This window comes from Mytilus edulis, chromosome 3 (genome assembly GCF_963676685.1).
Source record: "Mytilus edulis chromosome 3, xbMytEdul2.2, whole genome shotgun sequence".
Classification (NCBI taxonomy): domain Eukaryota; kingdom Metazoa; phylum Mollusca; class Bivalvia; order Mytilida; family Mytilidae; genus Mytilus; species Mytilus edulis.
Window position 1 is genome coordinate 50809151 of NC_092346.1, and position 7785 is coordinate 50816935.

The window sequence follows — 7785 nt, forward strand, 5'->3', positions numbered from 1 at the left end:
TAAAATAAAAAAACACAACAAAAAACAAAAAACAAAATACAACCGCACACAGGCTGAGACATAACTCGTAAATGTTTGTTTTGTTATTTAGTTCATCCACACAAATGAGGGAAAGGGGGGGAGGGGGTCTGGGATCGGAACTCCGGGATCGGGTATTTTTAAATACGGGATTTCGGAATTAATCTGTTTGGGATCCGGGAATTCTTTTTTCGAATTTCGGGATTGCGGGATTTATTTTAAATTACTTTAAATTCGGGACCTCTGGATTTCATTTTTTAAAGTCCGGGATTTCGGAATCGGGACCCCTCCTATTTTTTTAGTAGGTATATAGTAGTAGTATGATATAGATATGATCGATATAATCTCGTTCTCGACCTTAAAGTTTTATGGGTGAAATAGAATTGAGAACAGTTCTATTCTATATTTGAGATGCTACTTTCAGGGTACATTTTTATTTTTTATTCGGTTAATTTTTACCCATATATAGATATATAGAACAATTTCCAGGAGACAACCATACGAATCAATACTAGTAAGAAAATTCTTTTAAGGATCCACTGAATGTTCTTTTATTAGGATACAAGTGTGGACACAGATGAGTGTGGATAGTATGTTTGGATGTTTGACAGTGTCTTATGACAAAAGGAGTTCTATGTTTTTCCTATATGGTGTTATTAACTGTGTTGCACGATGACAACCAATCTGAGCATTAGGAGTGTTATTTATTAAAAAAATATATATGTCCAAGGCATGTAGGAGACAGTAATTACATTAGTTACCAAATTATTATGATATAATATGTTCTACATCTTTGATTTTGGATACATTTTGTAGCTAGGAGAGCAACAAATAATAGCTAGGTTCTTTTTTCACATGTTTTTTTCTAAATGGAACATGATATCTAGTTTTGAGAACATGATATAAGGAGCCTGTAATTCAGTGGTTGTCGTTTGTTTATGTGTTACATATTAGTTTTTTGTTTATTTTTTTGATAAAAAATAAGGCCATTAGTTTTCTCGCTTGAATTGTTTTACATTGTCATTTCGGGGCCTTTTATAGCTGATTATGCCGTATTGACTTTGCTGGTTTATCCCCGTACAGTGACATGTAGTTGTTAATTTCTGTGTCGATTTGGTCTCTTGTGTAGAATTGTCTCATTGGCAATCATACCACCTCTTTTTTATATGTATTTGCTTACTATTGGTATGGTTCTATTTATATTACTTTGTGGTGGATCGTCGGTATCATTAGTTAAAATTTTGTTAAAATGTTCAATTGTTCCTCAGATTAGAATACATTTATTGGTTTTTAGTAATGACAATGCCTGACATGATGCTTGGGGATAGATGAGCTAGGAAGTAAACTTCTGTGCTGATTTATATCAATTCTTTGATTATATCTCCTCCAAAGCTGGTCGAAGTAAAGAAAATTTTGACAAATATGAAAATGATTTCATCAAAAAACTTTTGTGAGCATGCTTCAATGACTCATAACTGCTCCAAAAGTAATCTGATAGAATTTCAAGCATGTTAAGCCAATATTATCAACATCTACTTAATTAGTCTTAATATGTCTAAATATCTAAAAAGTCATAGTATTCAAAAGGTAATGCAAAGTTATTCCTTTTCATTTTTTGTATGTTATATGGATACAAATATAAGTGATACATGTACCAATACAATATTTGTTGTGGTATGAAAGTGTAGTAATTATCATTTACTGTAACAATGTTAATTCACACAAATTAAGAAATAAACAAATGAATGGACCAGATGCTCCACAGGGCGCAGTTTTATACGACTGCAGAGGTCGAACCCTGAACGGTTGGGGCTAGTATGGACACAACATTCATATTATCCTGGCTACAAGCTATGTATGAATACTATTTGCTGAAGTCCTTTTGCTGAAATTCAAAAAAAAAAAAAAAAAATACATTATCATCAGCATATATTAAACAATGTAAATTGCTAACCCCTTTAATATTCTTTAGAAAGAAGTTTAAGGATTCATACTGTGAAGGATTTTTTTTAACTCGTGTAGTAATTTTGACTCTAAATATGCCTCCTCTAGTAGTGGAAAGATGATCCCAAATTGTCAAGCCTGCCTGTGCCAGTATCTGATCATAGACTTTGCAATGACAAAATACAGAGTGAATCTACCGAGTTAAGAAAGATTGGCAAAATGTGTTTCTCTTTTGGTAACACCAAGTAAATGTTTACAAAATTCAATGCGTAGTCTTTCCGAAAGAATCTTAGGATAAGCCTGCTCTACATTTGTAGTCATAGATTTTTTTTAAAGGGTTGAAATATCCCCAAATTTTAGTACTATATAAGAGAATAGGTTTTATTGTATGCTCAAAAACAATCAGGCTGTTTTTTAAACTTGGATTCAGTGACAGAAAGTCCTTGCGTAGCTTATGGTAGGTTTTTAACGCCTTATTATACAATTCTCTCTGAGCGAAGGAAAAAAATCCAGATGCACTAAAAGTTATTCCTTAATATTAACAATGTTGAGCGCAATCAATAAGTCTGTTATTAAAATAAAAATCATGTTTGATATGTCTGCCTGTTTTGTTACATACAAAGATTGGCAAAAATGTGTTTCTCTTTTTCTGTGGTCCAGGGTTCATGGTATTTTCGATAAGAAAGACAAAGATGTATAGCGGAGAGCATGGTACCAATAGGCGTATTCAGAATTTTCTAAAACCACGGGTAATAATTATACCTGAACTTCGAATTTGCACCTTATAATCAGCTTGACTATATACCAAATGACAATACGACTTCTCAAAATCGAGACTAAGAATAAGATGTATGTTGTTTAATTCGATTACGGACCTGCGAATTCGCGGATATGGTCTTGTCTCGATAACGATCCCCATAACATTATTTTGACTCCTTACTTATGCTCTTTCGACTTCAATTTTAAATTGTAATTTTTCTTTTAAATTCCACCTAGTAGGTACATACTAGTTTTTAAAAAGTTTATCTTTTCAATACATGCAAAATATAAAGAAAATAAATCAGGATACTGTTATTTCATGTGATGTCAAATTTGTTAAAAGCGCCTTTTCTTAATTCGTAACTAAGAATGATCATAACCAGATCTGTGTGTTAAAATGAATTCTCCACTTTTGAGAATTTATATTGTTATTAAACTTAACAGCTTATAATTAGTTGCCTCTTGGTTGGTTTTATACATTATATTTTAAGTAACAGTAACTGGTCATTTCATTTTGTATTGGTTTTTCTTCCCCGATTCGTTCCTATTTTCTTTCCTTTCGCACTTTACAGGTATCCCTCTCTTCACCTCTTTTAGTTTTTATCATTTAGTGAAATCAACTTCACAAATATATCATATAATATATTCATATAACAAAAGACACGTTTAAAACTCTTGACTTGTCTTATTAGGTCCTATTTAATAAAGAGTTACGGCCATCACAATTTTAAGTTACGACCATCCTGAAAATTTTTGTTTTTTTAGTTACGACCATCATGCTCGAATTATTGAATGATCATTTTACGAAAATTGGAATGTTTTTATGTATCAAATTTTGTTTCAATATCAATGCACTGACGATTAGTATGTATGAGACAAGCGGTTTTACTGAAACATATTTTTACTGCACGAAAATCGGAAAAGAAAAATTTATCCCTAGAGTTGTCTCCCATCTTCGGATGGTCGTAACTTTAAGTTACGACCATCCGCTTACCACCAGTGATATATAAACAAACATTATATCAACGATTCTACAAATTATTGAAAGAGTGTCGTGCGGTTATTTATACATGATCTGCAAGTTAACAATTAAAACACGCAGACAAACTGACATCTTTGTAAATATTTTTTTTTTGTTCTGCATAAAATTTATTGTATACAAGTCTACAAAAACGTTTTAAAAAGTTTAGTAAATAGTTATTTTTCCATAAGTGTACATGTGTATGCTAGAAGTATATATAGAATCAGTACATTATACACAACATGCGACAAAAAAGGGGGTAGTAATAACAGGAAACTAAATTAAACTAAGGCTTTGATCGATGTAAACTTCAATAAAACTGGATGTTACACAAGGGGAACAGGAAAATAAGAATATATTGCATCACTTACGACAACCTTTGAATTGACCAGTGACTTTTTTATTTATTACTGACCAGCCACAACGAGATAATCCAACGAGTTTTATATGAAGTGTGGACCTAAATGTTCTTTATCTTTAAATATATAACGCTTATTCTGTAAAATCCTCAATAAACAATTTGGAAAATTCTTCTATCATCAAATGATTTCTTAATTCTTGTCTGTGTCTACACTGTTGTATTAAATTATTATTTTATTTTCTGTTGTTATTCTTTATAATTTTGCAAACTTTTTTGTTCAATTTTTACATTCGCCAGTATCCGTTATTCTGCAACTCCCTTTGAGATCTTATTATAAGTGACAATAAATTAATGTCCTTCTCTCTCTGATTTTCGCTTTCTCTCAAGACATTGCACGGTCTTTGAAGCACGGTATATTTTCCAGAAGACACATCGTGTAAAACATACGGAGATTGAGATATAACTTAAAAACAGATGTACACATTAATGTTTAATATGCCTACCAAAATAATCCCCCCCCCCCCCCCCCCAAAAAAAAAATAAAATAAAAAAACACAACAAAAAACAAAAAACAAAATACAACCGCACACAGGCTGAGACATGACTCGTAAATGTTTGTTTTGTTATTTAGTTCATCCACACAAATGAGGGAAAGGGGGGGAGGGGGGTCTGGGATCGGAACTCCGGGATCGGGTATTTTTAAATACGGGATTTCGGAATTAATCTGTTTGGGATCCGGGAATTCTTTTTTCGAATTTCGGGATTGCGGGATTTATTTTAAATTACTTTAAATTCGGGACCTCTGGATTTCATTTTTTAAAGTCCGGGATTTCGGAATCGGGACCCCTCCTATTTTTTTAGTAGGTATATAGTAGTAGTATGATATAGATATGATCGATATAATCTCGTTCTCGACCTTCAAGTTTTATGGGTGAAATAGAATTGAGAACAGTTCTATTCTATATTTGAGATGCTACTTTCAGGGTACATTTTTATTTTTTATTCGGTTAATTTTTACCCATATATAGATATATGGAACAATTTCCAGGAGACAACCATACGAATCAATACTAGTAAGAAAATTCTTTTAAGGATCCACTGAATGTTCTTTTATTAGGATACAAGTGTGGACACAGATGAGTGTGGATAGTATGTTTGGATGTTTGACAGTGTCTTATGACAAAAGGAGTTCTATGTTTTTCCTATATGGTGTTATTAACTGTGTTGCACGATGACAACCAATCTGAGCATTAGGAGTGTTATTTATTAAAAAAAAAATATGTCCAAGGCATGTAGGAGACAGTAATTACATTAGTTACCAAATTATTATGATATAATATGTTCTACATCTTTGATTTTGGATACATTTTGTAGCTAGGAGAGCAACAAATAATAGCTAGGTTCTTTTTTCACATGTTTTTTTCTAAATGGGACATGATATCTAGTTTTGAGAACATGATATAAGGAGCCTGTAATTCAGTGGTTGTCGTTTGTTTATGTGTTACATATTAGTTTTTTGTTTATTTTTTTGATAAAAAAAAGGCCATTAGTTTTCTCGCTTGAATTGTTTTACATTGTCATTTCGGGGCCTTTTATAGCTGATTATGCCGTATTGACTTTGCTGGTTTATCCCCGTACAGTGACATGTAGTTGTTAATTTCTGTGTCGATTTGGTCTCTTGTGTAGAATTGTCTCATTGGCAATCATACCACCTCTTTTTTATATGTATTTGCTTACTATTGGTATGGTTCTATTTATATTACTTTGTGGTGGATCGTCGGTATCATTAGTTAAAATTTTGTTAAAATGTTCAATTGTTCCTCAGATTAGAATACATTTATTGGTTTTTAGTAATGACAATGCCTGACATGATGCTTGGGGATAGATGAGCTAGGAAGTAAACTTCTGTGCTGATTTATATCAATTCTTTGATTATATCTCCTCCAAAGCTGGTCGAAGTAAAGAAAATTTTGACAAATATGAAAATGATTTCATCAAAAAACTTTTGTGAGCATGCTTCAATGACTCATAACTGCTCCAAAAGTAATCTGATAGAATTTCAAGCATGTTAAGCCAATATTATCAACATCTACTTAATTAGTCTTAATATGTCTAAATATCTAAAAAGTCATAGTATTCAAAAGGTAATGCAAAGTTATTCCTTTTCATTTTTTGTATGTTATATGGATACAAATATAAGTGATACATGTACCAATACAATATTTGTTGTGGTATGAAAGTGTAGTAATTATCATTTACTGTAACAATGTTAATTCACACAAATTAAGAAATAAACAAATGAATGGACCAGATGCTCCACAGGGCGCAGTTTTATACGACTGCAGAGGTCGAACCCTGAACGGTTGGGGCTAGTATGGACACAACATTCAAGCTGGAAACACACTCTGAATTTGGATTGTGATTAAATAGTTGACTAAGCTTAGGTTTCTGACACAAAATGAATGTGGTCTAATGAACTTAAAATATTTGTTTTGCTTTGGAGCAATTCACTATGTTGTTGAATATTTAAAATCCTTTCAAAAAAAAAATATTTGAAGAAATTTTCTTTTTAATTTCAGAAATGAGAAAAATTGACCCCCCTCCCCAAATTTTTTTTCACCTCCCCCTTTTCCTTATTCAAAAATGATCTCAATTCAAATTTCTAATGGAGTTTGCAACAATAACTTCTCATTTAAAATACATCATAAAATATTAAAATATAAAATGTCATAGAGTCTTGGTTAAAATCAATAATAATTAATAGTAACTTCTAAAAAAATAAATGGGGAATGTGTCCAAAGGGACAAAGATGATGCCCCCGCTAGCATATAACGTTATAAAGGGACATAAATCAATGAAGCTGCCAAATATTAAACTTAAACTAAGTTTAGAGGTAATAAGCCTTATATACACATTTCATTTAATTTAGTGGAGACAAACTTAAATTAAGAGATCAGAAAATAAAAAATTCTTCAATCTTTCCATTTGTAAAAGGGCATATTAACCCTAGAATGATAATCAAAGTGCTTGTAATCACTGAATGGTAATCAATGACTGCTTTAATTTATCAGTTGGTAATAAAGTGAATATTGCATTGTATATTGTATAAATAGCATTGATTTAAGTTGATTAAACTACTATTCTGAATAAAGAAAGATAACTCTTATTTTCAAAGAAGATATCATAAAGCATTGGTTTTAGGTTATTCAATAACAATTCTGGACGTTTTGGCCCTTAATTCCTAGAATGTTTGCCCCATAACCCACAAAATATATCCCAACCTTCTACTTATGGTATGAAACATTGTGTTACAATTTCAGAACAATTGAAATACTTATACACAACTTTTTGTACTGACACTCTAGATTAAGGCTTGTTTTGGGCACCTTTGTACCCCTTATTTCTAAACCTTAGGGACCATAACCCCCAAAATCAATCCCAAGCTTCCTTTTGTGGTTATAAACATTGTGTTATAATTTTATTGATTTCTATTTACCAGTCGCGGATCCAGAAATTTTCATAAGAGGGACTGACTGACCTATGGTTAAATACTCCAATGGCAGTCTTTCCAGCTAAAATCTTGTGTGTAGAATGTGATATACCATTTTTGGGTCTATATACTGTCCTTTATCATGTTTATATTTAGGTCATTTTGACACAGCAAAATAAAAAAAAGATGTTA